Consider the following 12655-nt stretch of genomic DNA (forward strand, 5'->3'; position numbering starts at 1 on the left):
TATTATGAAATATATGATAAATATATTAGCATGCTCTCTAAAATGCTTATTTCTCAGAGTAAAGCTTAATTATTCCTGACTTTATTGCTAGCTATATTTATTGGCCTTGGACATTCTTTCAGAGTCTCATGGTTATGTATTAAATGAGAGGTTTAGATGAAATGTTCCATTAAAAATAATCAGTAGCATTTCTGGTTGTCTTCCATAGACTCTGGTATCTTGGTTCACATACTTAATTCGTTCCGCAAGCCTGGAAAAGATGACCACTTTTACGTTTGTTTAGGGAAGATGGCTGAGGTCATGACTGTTACCCAGTGCAGAATTTGCAAACAAACACAAAATTTTACCAAGTGCTTCTGTTTGTGAACCAAATGATTCACCAACAAGTGTTTGTGAATCCAGGTACCCCTGTAGTACTAAGACCCGTGTTAGATGGATATATATTGCTACAGTATATATATGGCTTGTATATATATGGCTTGTTAGTGATGAAACTAAAATATATAGTGTTTAGTTCTAAAATCTGACCATGATTACATTTGACTGCAAAGCTTTCAGCCACTGTGTTATCGTGCCTTCTTATGGATGTGACCAAAAAGAAACGTAGAGTGAGACGTGAATCCTCGAGTGTCAAAGAACTTCACTGGTAACTTTTCTCTTTATCCCCAAAGTCAAGCAAATGTATATTGGTATTGGAGAATTGTCTGGCTGAGTCCTGGTGAAAGGAACAAAATAAACTAATAATTTTCTCAAGGAGGATTGTATTACTATTCCATTCTGCTGGCCACACTAGATGATATTTTGCACAGGATATGCACAGCCAATGTTTTGACTACAGACCTAAGGCTAAAAAGTGATCAATTCTGCTTGATAAAAACCCTTAGAGTTTTCTTCTGTACCTAACAGGTGTTTAATGTGGGCACACCGATTACTAATAGTAAGAGTTCAAGGTTGAGCGCGACTGTTCAGGGCCAGGAGAGCCTGCTGCAGGCGATGATGCTGGGTGGAGGTGGGGAGGAGCAGCTGGTACTGCCAGCCAGGGGGAAAAATTGCAGGGCCCTCCTTGGGAAGCCAAGCCTTAGTCTCCATTTGGGGGAACTCTTAAGACACTTTCAGCCATGACAAGGCCCTTCCTGCACTATCTTTTCATCTTTCTGCTTGTTAAGATGCTCTGTCACAGGGGCTGGGGATTTAGCTCAGCAGCACAGTGCCTGCCTGACAAGCACAAGGTCGTGAGTTCAATTCCTGGTACCGGAAGAAAAACAAACAAACAAACAAACAAACAAAAAAGATGTTCTGTCACTATTTATTTCAGAGGCACTTTGACCTTGACTGTACTTCTGGACAGTATTTTTTTTTTTACTTTTGCCTTGAAAAAAGTGTTATTCCTGCCTCTTTCAAATCATTTTACTTGATTTAGTCCCTCCCTTCTTTTGTTTGTTTGTTTTTCTTCCGGTACCAGGAATCAAACTCACAACCTTGCACTTGCCAGGCAGGCGCTTTGCCGCTGAGCTAAATCCCCAGCCCCAATCCCTTGCTTTTAAATGAGTTACAGAAAAAACAAAAGGCAGCCCATTTACCAAAATATATGCACATAGTGGATCTGTAGAATTATTTATTATAATTTTCATCAACAACAAAACCTAACGCCTAATATTAGCTTATAAATGGAACAAAGGTACTCTATCCCAATCCTAGCTTAAACAGATATTTTAAAATATTTTTATTTTAATTTGTAGATACAATGACTTTTCTCTGAATGCTGGAAGAATCCCCCTAATTAGCCACAGAGAGGTCCAAATAATTTGTTCATATATTTTTAGTTAAGAGAAACATATAAGATTTTTTTCTGAGAATTTATTAAGATTACATGTCTGTTATTCATTCATTTAATTGTTATTTCAACTGATAGTCACTGAGCTCCTATTTTGAGCCAGGCCCCATTGTGCATGAGGGACACAGTGGGTGAATATAACATTCTTTGGCCTTAAGAAGGGACCAGCCAAGGGTGGGTCCCTTGTGCAGACTGCAAGTAAACACCCGTTTCAGGGAATTATGCTAAAAGACTTCAACTGCATTTGAGAGGTGAGGAAGCTGTAAGTTTACTATGAGTGAAACAGACTGGGCAGAGAAGTGAGGGAGAGTAGGAAAGAAGGCAGACAGGGCTGTGTAAATGAACAACAACAAAAAAGATATGTCCAGTAAATTTCTGCCAATTGTGAAATTCGTGTATTTTGGATGGCATTTTCATTCCTAACAATACTTTTCCTTGAGGTCATTAGAGACAAATGAATGTGTACTTGGATAATCAACAACTTTAAGTTCTATGCCATTACCATGGTGAAATAATTCTATACATCTATTTGTATCAAGTGCAAATGCACTTTCATTATTATTATTATTTTTTTTTTTGCAGTACCGGGGATCGAACTCAGGACCTTGCGCTTGCCAGGCAGGCGCTTATGCCACTGAGCTAAATCCCCAGCCCGTACTTTTATTATTAAGTGTGTTTGTTCTCAGTCACCCAAACTTAACAAAACTAGGCATGGTTTGATTTTCCCAATACAAGAAAGGTCTTTGAATTATAACTTATTTTTAAAGTAAAACTATTTCATAAAGATTGTATTGGCATTTCTTTCTACAAAGCATTAAAGCTTTTCTATAAATGCTCTTGTAGCTCCTACAAGTACTGGCAGTGTTGCTTATATAATGTCTAACTGTCGTCTGTGACACGAAGCTAACGGCACCTAAACAGCATGACCGCACCTGTTTCTGGTCACGCTGTTAACCACATCTACATCTATAGAAATACCTCTCTATAATCTATAACATTGACTTTGTTTCTTTTATAAAGGTCTAAAACTGGCCCGCTGAAACTGGCCCCTCGCACAGTTTCAGCCTCCGGCAGACTCGCTGAAGAAAGGGAAACACTCTTTGGAACATTTCAATTATTTTTGTTACAAAAACATACTCTACTCATCTGTTTGCTTCTACTCTGTCACTTTCAACGGACTGCAAGCCACCCCCTCTCCCAAACACCACCAAACAGACCTTGCCAGGTCACAGTTAACTACCAAACAGCAAAGTCCATGAACAGGTTTAGGTCTTATTTCATGTGTCCCTTGATAGCGCTCGACACTGTCACTCCGGTATCTACATTTTTGGCATCTGGGAACCCTGCCCACTTGTCAGTATTTGCAGGCTTCGTTTTCCCGTTGAATGTTGGATCTGTCTTTGTGCCTATGATGGCGACTTTTAAGTGTTACCTTGGCTAGGCTGTAGTCTGCAGTTGTTTAATCAAACACTCCTGTGGGCGCTGCTGTGAAAACACTTGTAGATGTGGTTAACAGCTGTAATCAGTGGACTTAGAAGGTAAGGTGGCAGGCCTCAAGTAAGGACAAAAAACTGGTTTCCTAGAAAAGACATTTTGCTTTAAGACTGCAGCTTTGACTCCTGCTCAAGTTTCTAAATTTCTGGTCTACTGATGGCTCATCCTAAAAATCTCAGGCTTACCTACACTACAAGGTTTCAGATTGCCAGTCCCTACAATCAGCTGGCCTGTGGGCCAGCTCCTTAAAATAAAACTTTTTAGACGCACACACACACACACACACACACACACACATGTGAATATACACCCTATTTGTTCTAGTCTTCTAAAGGCCTCTGATTATAAATCTTTCAACATTTTATTTATCGTACTTTTTTCTCTCTTTTTTTTAAAGTCTACTTTAATAGCAAGAAGTTGCAGTGAATTTTCTATTTCTACTCATGCTAAATCAAATGGGAAAGAAATACCTCTCTATAATCTATAACATTGACTTTGTTTCTTTTATAAAGGTCTAAACTGTTTCTTTATTTTATATATGTACTATATATAATAATTCCATTTTAGATTGAAGAGTTATAATAGGATTAGAACATTTTCTTCCAATTACTGCCTTATGCCTATGAAGGATATAGACCACACCTGAACTTATGCTGGCCACCTGTCTTAAATCCAAGTTAATGACAATGTTCTTTGATGGAGAAAATTTCTATAAACTGTTACTGACTTTATTCAATTACAAATGGCTTCAGCAAATATGAAAAGAGAAAATCCTTTTCTTTCTTTATTGCTTCATGATATGAGAAAAAAAAAAAAAGCTCCCTGCTCAGGAAACCAAAAATGATTTCAGTGCGTTTATCTTCTGAATTGACCAGTAGCGCCAAGTGATTTACAAATTGGGAGACAAATTACTGGTATTAAGTTCAGGAGATTTAGATCTGTCACAGAATAATATAAATAAGAGCATCTTTGACCATGCACATCTGGTGAAGCCTGGAGTTAGACACTCAAGTCATCAGCTAAATGTGCCAAGAGACTGAACTTTGTATGACAGTTTTCTAGGAAGATGTTGCTGATTACCAGGAAGAGACGAGCTAAAATTTTTTTAATATAGGATTTCAACTGACAGTGATCTTCAGGTGGTAGGTATGTTTGGCTTCATAAGGGAGGACACGCCAGAATAGGTTCTTTTTTTCACAACTCAGCCACCACTCTTGCTTTTCTGGATGGAGCCAACAGTCTTTGCATGTCACCCGTAATGCTGTCCATATCAAGCCTCCTCTAGAAATGCCGGATAGAGACAGTGCCACCCTCTGTGAGCTCTCTTTTTATAATTCACCCACTTAATTTCTTCAACTATGTCTGTATCTTTGACTCCTGCATATTTAACCTGGTCTGTTTATTAAACTCTTAATCACATTTCCAACTACTAGACATCTCCACATTGATGTCTTAGTTCTATTTTAAATATGAGCAAATACAATTTTTGTTTTGCTTTTTTCTACCTCAAGTCCTATCTTTTTTGTTACCTACCACAATTATTGTATCTCTTTACCTAACCATCCATAGAAAGCTCCAAGCTGCTCTTAATTCCTCCCTCTCTACCTTTACCTAATCAGTCTTTAAACTTGGACAAGTTTTTCCTTTTCCTCTATTACTGTCCGAGAGTTCTACTGCCTAACATTAGAAACTCCTCAATTATCCTTTACATGGACTTTGAAAGCCCTGGTTATATTGTTTTTCTAAAAATATGATTTCTTTGTTCATGTCTATCCTTTTATTTTACTCTCCACAACCCACAGAAATGTATGGGTCTGGTTATAACTAGCACACTGGATTATATTTCCTTACATACTTTGTCTTTCCTTCAAGGTTTAGTTAATAATGCTCACTAGTCTATGATAAAGACATACCCATTTGCTAGAAGCATAAATTATGTTTCTATAGAATAAAATCAGTTAAAATATTAGATTGTTGAATCTGGCTGTTTTTTTCTTGCAACTAGTACTTTTGTAGTGAGTCAAGTCATTCCAATATAGTTATTCTTTACCCAGCATCCGTAAGTGAACTTCTAAGTCATTAAAATTTATGAGACACTTCATATATTTTTTCTGAAGAATGACCATGTTTTTCACCAAATTCTCAAAGAGATCCCTAAGACTCACTGTAGTGACTTTGTGTCCTAACTGTAGTGCTCACTGACTTCAGGAGGTTGAACAAGTTTTTTTTGTTTTTTGTCTTTTTGAGACAAGGTCTCTCTATGCAGCTCAGGCTGGCTTTGAGCTCACTTTGTAGCCCAGGTTGCTCTCAAACTGACAATGATCTTCCTGCCTCAGCCTCCAGAGTGTTGGGACTAGAGGCGTGTGCCACCACATCTGGCCGAGAGCAAGTTATTTAACCACTGAGTTCCTAGCACAGCTTTCACATCTTTAAATTTGAGAATAATAAGAGTAACAACCTCATAAAGTTGAGAATACTTAGTAAGTTAATATACAGAAAGTGCTTAGCACATATACCGACTGTGTAGCTCTTGCTAGAAAAACACCTGTAAAAATAAAAAATAACATACAGAGTTAAAAATGACTGTTATTAAAAATGTAGGATGTAAAACTCAAAAGTAGGTGACAGTATAATATTTAGGGTTAGAGTTATCTACCAAGAAGCCATGATTGAAATCACACCAGTAGGAGTGGTCCCTGTGGGGCAAGGAATGTAGAGGAAGACAAGGGGCTTTCGATTAAATTCCCAATAAGGTGAGGATGGGAAGGAACTGCCGAGGAATTGGTGGAATCTGAAAATCCAGCGCAGGAATTTTACTGTAAAAGGTAAGGTTAAGACTTCCTACAGCCAGGGAAGATATGGGATACAAAGGGACTGCATTTTGTGCATTTTCTGTAGGAAGATATGCTAGTTTCCTAGTAACAAATTACAACAAATTGTTGTTGCCTTAAAAACAACAGGAATTTCTTCTCTTACTGTTCTGGAGGACAGAAGCCTGAGATTAAGGTGTCCTTTCTTGCCTTTTCCACATTCTGGCCGTTGGAGGCAGTCCTAGTCAGTCTCTGCTGTTCTGTGGCTTACAGCTGCATCATCTCAATTTCTGTCTCCTTCTCCATGTGGCCATTTTCCCCCTGTGTCTCTGTGTGTGAATTTCCCTCTTCTTGTTAGGAACCAGACACTGGATTTAATCTGATCCAATATAACATTATTTTAACTTGATTTCATCTGTAAAGACCCTGGTCCCAAATAAGATCACATTCACAGTTTCAGGTAGACATGAATTTTTGGAGGACAATCTTCAATCCAGTGCAAATTTCTTCATACTGCAGGGCACTAAGGAATGAGAGAATACTTCAAGTAGAAATGACTTTTTTCCCTCTGAGTGTTCATTAGTAAAAGAAAAGAAGATTGTAGTTTGATGCAAAAGCTTTATTGAGAAAGGTAGATATTATAATAATAAATTATATATAGTTAGCAATAGAGATACAGACACAGATATTGATATAGTTATAAAACTTAATCATAAGTTTAGGCAAATGTGGGGAGATGGAGTGAAAGTTGTCAAATACCACAGTGGAGGATTAGTTGGAAGACAAGAAAACTGCCTCTCTGAGATGGAAAGGGTAGACATCTTGCAGTTCCAGTAAGAGTTCTGGAAACAACTGGCTGTCACTAATCATACATTCCTTAAAATAGTATCCACATTAGTGTGTTGTCTGATTCTACACTGCAGATGCAGGTATTTTTTTTAAGAGATTCTTTTTTTGCAAAGAAAATTCTAAAAGACTTGCTTACAATGATAATTCACTATCACTAACATGGAAGAATCCAAATTTTGTTTTATAATTTTATTACAGAAAATATCATTTGAGGCACACCAGGAATCTATAATTTCATACTCTTTTAAGAATATTTGTGTCAGTCTTGGTGTTGCATGCCTTTAATACCAGAACTTGGGAGGCTGAGGCAGGAGGATCACTGCTAGTTCAAGGCCAGCTTGGGCTACATAGTGAGGTCAGACCAGCCTGAACTACATACTGAGACCCTAACTAAAAAAAAAGTGTGCTAAAAATAGTGCTTTTAATAAAAGTACTTAAACAATTGAAAAATATGTATGTCAGTGATCATGGATGCATATATTGCAAAGCTTTGACAGTATGAGCACGCTAGTCCGAAGACCACAATCTGAGGACTGCTATATGCAATGGGAGGGAGTAGAAGTATGTACTGGTGGAGTACATTATATCTAGAATGCAGAAGAGTTTAGAATCAATCTAAGTATTTGAATTTTATTTCATAGGCAATAGGAAGCTATGGAAGAATTCCAAGGCCATGACTTAAAAGTATGTAAAAGTATAGTGACAGTATAGTAAAAGTATAGTGACAGTGGAAATCAGTTTGGAGATTCCTCACAAAACTAGGAGTGGAAGTCCCACTTAACCCAGTCCCACTTCACCTTCTGTGTATTTTCTCAGAAGAATTAATAACATCATACCACAGCAATATATGTGCACCCATGTTTATAGCAGCACAATTTATTATAGCTAAATCTTGGAAACAACCCAAATGCTCATCCACTGAGGAGTGGATAAAAAGGACGTGGTATTTTTATGCAATGGACTATTACTCAGCTATACAAAAGATAAACTCCAGGCTTTCGTAGATAAATGGATGCAACTGGAGACCATACTCATAAGTGAGATAAATCAGAATCACATGTGTAAACATCATATTGTCTCCCTGGTGTAGGAACCTGAAAGAATAAGTAAAACTCAAAATGTACAATAGATGATAGGAAAGGGAAAGAAATTGCTCAAAGGAAGGAACAACTGGGATAAGGGAAAGAAGAAAAAGAAAGAGGGCAGGCTATCTATCTATCTATCTATCTATCTATCTATCTATATGGGGTAACTGTACTGCTGATGTCTGATTTTTGACCAGTTTTGCATGCTTATATCTGGTAATCTGAGCAACTTACTTGAAAACAACAATACGCAATGGAACAACCATGGTGAATTCCTACCATCTTGTCTAATGAAACTATTATCTCTAATGTTTTATCTAATAATTATTTTTTATTCTCTTTAACGGTTTTAGCAATCTTCCATGCTTACATCTGGTAATCTGAGCATTGTAGTTAAAGATAACAATATGTAATATAACAACCACTGTTAATTCCTATCATTTTGTCTTGAAACCCTTATCACTTTTAATGTTCTTGCTTTGTTTCGTTTTTGTTTGTGATGCTGGTATGCTGCTATTGTTCTTTTTTTTCCTCATTTACTGCTCTCTTTAAAATAAACAAATAATGACAGTTGAAACATATTTTAGGAAGGCTGATACCACATAGAGGTTTTATTTAACTGCTAACTAACTGTATTTAACTGCTATTGAATAACTCCATATGGGTGGATGTCCAAAAGTACCTTAGTCTTAACAAGGTCAAAATTGGGATTTTTAAAAACGTAATTTACCTTTCCTTGTATACTGACTTTCTGTGTTATTGGGTCCACTATTTCACATTCAGTCAAGTCAGAAACATGGGAGTCATTCATTTTTTTAATCCCATTTGGTTGTCAAGCCCAGTTACTTTCTTATGTCTGTCTCTTCATTCCTGGTACCTGTTCATCTTCTTCCTTGGATCACTGTAGAGAAAGTACCTATCACCTTCTGGCTTGGACCATTGTATAAAGTTCCCAATTTGTCTTGCTTTCTCTAGTCACTTTCTATCTCTATTTCCATTCCCTATTTGCCAATGATTCTCCTTTAGAATACACATTTGATTATGTCAGTCTCTTGTTAAGTATTTGTAATGTCTTCCCATTACTTAGGAAACTAAATCTGAACGCTTCCTCATAGTGTACAGGCTCCTTATACTCTAGCACTTGCTACTTGTCTACCTTAACCTTGCACCTCAATGCCCTATACTCAGCCCCACATTACCCACTGTATTGGTTACTTTTCTTGTCGCTGAAACAAAACGCCTGACACCAAAAGTTAAAAGGGGAGAAGTTTCTTGTTGCTCACAGTTTGGAGAGGTTTCAGTTCATAGTTGGTTGGCTCCAAGGCAGGGTGGCATGGCAGAGGGGCCTCACAGAGGAGAAACAGTTCATGGCAGGCAGAAGACAGCAAAGCAGTAAAGCAGCAAGGCAGAAACCAACAAGCAGCAACCACAGCAGTCCTCTCTCTGTCCCTTATATTCTATCACACCCAGGGTGGGGCACCCTTAATCCTAACATCACACCATGAATCAATCTCAGCATCACGTCCTTAATCCCAGCATCACACACTTTAGATAAAACCACCTCAGAAAAGGCTCATCTCTGATCACACGAGGCCTTGGGGTAAGATCTAGACACAAGCCATAAAATCCACTATTCACCATTCTTTAAACATCATACCAAGCTTTCCATATGTTTGTGTTTTTGTCTGTGTTGTCCCCTTTGCCTGAGAATTGCTTGTTATTTATAATGCAGTTTAAACATCATGGCATCTGAAGCTTTACATGTCTCCCCTCTCAGACAGAGTTCATTACCTCTTGTGTGTTTGTGTTGGTAAGCTGTGTGTGTGTGCGTCACAGTACCTTGATTACACTGAATGAAACTTATGTAATTGTCTGTTTCTTTCATTGGACTGATTTTAGACAACAAACAATATTGTCTTTATCTTTGTCTTCAATGATGAGTTCATTATTTGGAACATAGCACATACTGTGTAATAATACTGAATTAATAAGTTCATTTCTGCATGGGGACTTTAGGAAGTGGTTTTAGAAGCAGAGAGACAAATTAGGTGGAGAGTGAGCACACCTATGGCAGAGAAACAACTCAAAATTCAAGAGGTAGTATGATTTTGATGAGAGAAAAGAGTCAACAGATGAGAAAAATGCTACAAAGATTGGACTTGATGGTTGACTGATTGCTGTGAAGGATGAGAAATCAAAATAATGATATGTCCTGGAACCACAGCGACTGAGATATGAAATAGAAAAATCCAGAAATGTTTCTAGCGTCTGTAATTACATCTCCTTTTTCATTTTTGATAGTAGTCATTGGAAACCCTCCCCCCCACTGAGTCCATTTCAAAATTAATTTGATTGATCTTTCCAAGCATCTGTCTATTGGTTTTTATTTTGTTTTGCTTATTATCTGTTTCATTAGTTTATACCATTATTTCTATTGTTATGTCTTCTTTGTTTATTGTTTTTTTGTTTCTTCAGGTGTATGGTAAGGTCATTCACTTTAGAGCATTCTTCTTTTTTCATATAATCATTGAATACTACAAATCTTCCTCTAAACACTGATTTAGCTATATCTAATAGGGTTTTAATTCTTTCATTTTCACTTGGTTCAAAATATCTTTGAAATGTTTCATGATCTCATATATAACTTCATTATTTAGAATTGTTTCTTTTAATTGCCAAGTACATAGGAATTTTCATCGTATTTGTTGGTTAATAACCTCTACTTTAATGCCATTTATTTATTTATTTATTGGTACAGTTTAGATATACATAATAACATTTATCATAGGGAATGTCTACCTGTACATAATATATCTGCTTCTTCCCTTGTTCCCATTCCCTTCCCCTAACTTCATCCACTCTTCTCCTTATTTACAAAAGCTTTTTTCCCATTTTTCCCATTCTATACTCTTGTCCCTTCCTTCCTTTCATCCTCCCCTCTCCCTTGTTCCCATTCTTATTTGAACATTTTCTTCCCATTTCCAAATATCTATGAAACACTTTGGTCTTTATTTACATTTTCAATTTCTCACACTTAGGGGAAAAAAAAACACTGTATTTAAACATGTGTGTCCAGTTTGTGTCACCTAAGAGTATGGTCTCAAGGTGGATACATTTAGCTAGAAATGTCTCAAGCTTATCCTTTATGGCAAAGTAGTACTCTACTGTATTAAAAAAACCCACATCTTCTTTATATATTCATTGGCTGATGGGTATTTTGGCTGTTTCCAATATTTAGCTATTACATACTGTGCCCCTATAAACATGGGTGTGCATAAATCACTGTAGTATGATGCTTCTGATTCTTTCAGGGAGATACCAAGAAGGGGAATAGCTGGGTTGAATGGAGCCTCTAGTTTCAGTTTTTGAGGAATTTCTACAATGATTTCCACAGTGGTTGCACTCTCTCCAACAATGGAAAAGAACTCCTTTTCCTGTTGGAAAACCCCCACAGCCTTATCAGCATTTGTTATTGATTGTCTTGATAATAGCCATTCTTTCTGGGGTGAGATTGTATCTCAGCATTGTTTTAATCTGCACCTCTCAAATAACAAATGATGTTAAGCAATTTTTCATATATTTATTTGCCACTTTTACTTCTTCATCTGAGAAGTGTCTATTAATTTCAGATGCCTGTTTTTGGATTAGGTCATTAAATTTGGGGGGAAGTTCTGATTTTTTTTAGTTCTTTATTCTAGGTATTAGTCCTTTGAGGAATAGGTGGCAAAGTTTTTTCCCACACTGAGGGTTATCTCTTCATTCTGTTGGTGGTTTCTTGTGAAAGCTTTTTAATAAATGAGATCTCAGTTGTTGATTATTTGTAATAGTTCCTGTGTGATTGGGGTTTTGTTTATAAAGTGTTTGCCTACATACATGTCTTTAAAAGTCCTATCTAATCTTTATTCCAACTGATCTAGTGTTTTTGTTTTAGTATGTAGATCTTTGATCCATTTCAATCTTAATTTAGGGCATGGTGAAATGTAGGGGTCTAGTTTTAATTTTGGCATGTGGAAATCCAGCTTTGGCAGCACCATTTATTGAAAAGACTATCTTTCTTCCAATGAGGGTGTTTGGCTCCTTTGTTAAGATATGTGAGTATGTTCTGAGTTGTTTCTGCATCTTCTAATCAGTTCCACTGATCCTGGGCTCTGTTTTCTTTTCTACAGTACCAGCTGTTTTATCACAGTTGCTTTGTAGTATAACTTCAAGTCAGGGATTGTGATGCCCTCTACCTTGCCTTTGTTGTCCAGAATTGCTTAACTATTCTATGTCTCTTCTGATTCCAAATGAATTTGATGATTATTTTCTCTAATTATGTGAGATATGTTATTGATATTTTGATTGAGATTAAATTAAATCTGTGTGACAATTTGGGGAGTATGGGCATTTTCACTATCTTGGTTCATACTAACCAAGGACAAGGATAGCTTTCCATTTTCTGATATCCTCTTCAATCTTCTTTTTCAGAGTACTATAGTTTTCACTGTAGAGGTCTTTTACTTCCTTTATTAGATTGATTCCTTGGTATTTTGTGTTTTTAAGATGCTACTGTGAAAGGTGTTGTTTCCCCAATTTCTCTTTCA

General features: G+C 36.9%; 1 long non-coding RNA gene across 1 annotated transcript in view; it reads left to right on the forward strand.

Moving 5' to 3' along the window:
* Window positions 1-557: 557 nt before the first annotated feature.
* LOC102008451 overlaps window positions 558-12655 on the forward strand; it is a 45052-nt gene continuing 32954 nt past the window's right edge. The window contains exon 1 of the long non-coding RNA XR_001234882.1: window positions 558-646. This is a non-coding gene — a long non-coding RNA (uncharacterized LOC102008451). The remainder of the gene's footprint in view (window positions 647-12655) is intronic.

Source organism: Chinchilla lanigera, unplaced genomic scaffold (genome assembly GCF_000276665.1).
Source record: "Chinchilla lanigera isolate Chin_1 unplaced genomic scaffold, ChiLan1.0 scaffold00034, whole genome shotgun sequence".
Classification (NCBI taxonomy): domain Eukaryota; kingdom Metazoa; phylum Chordata; class Mammalia; order Rodentia; family Chinchillidae; genus Chinchilla; species Chinchilla lanigera.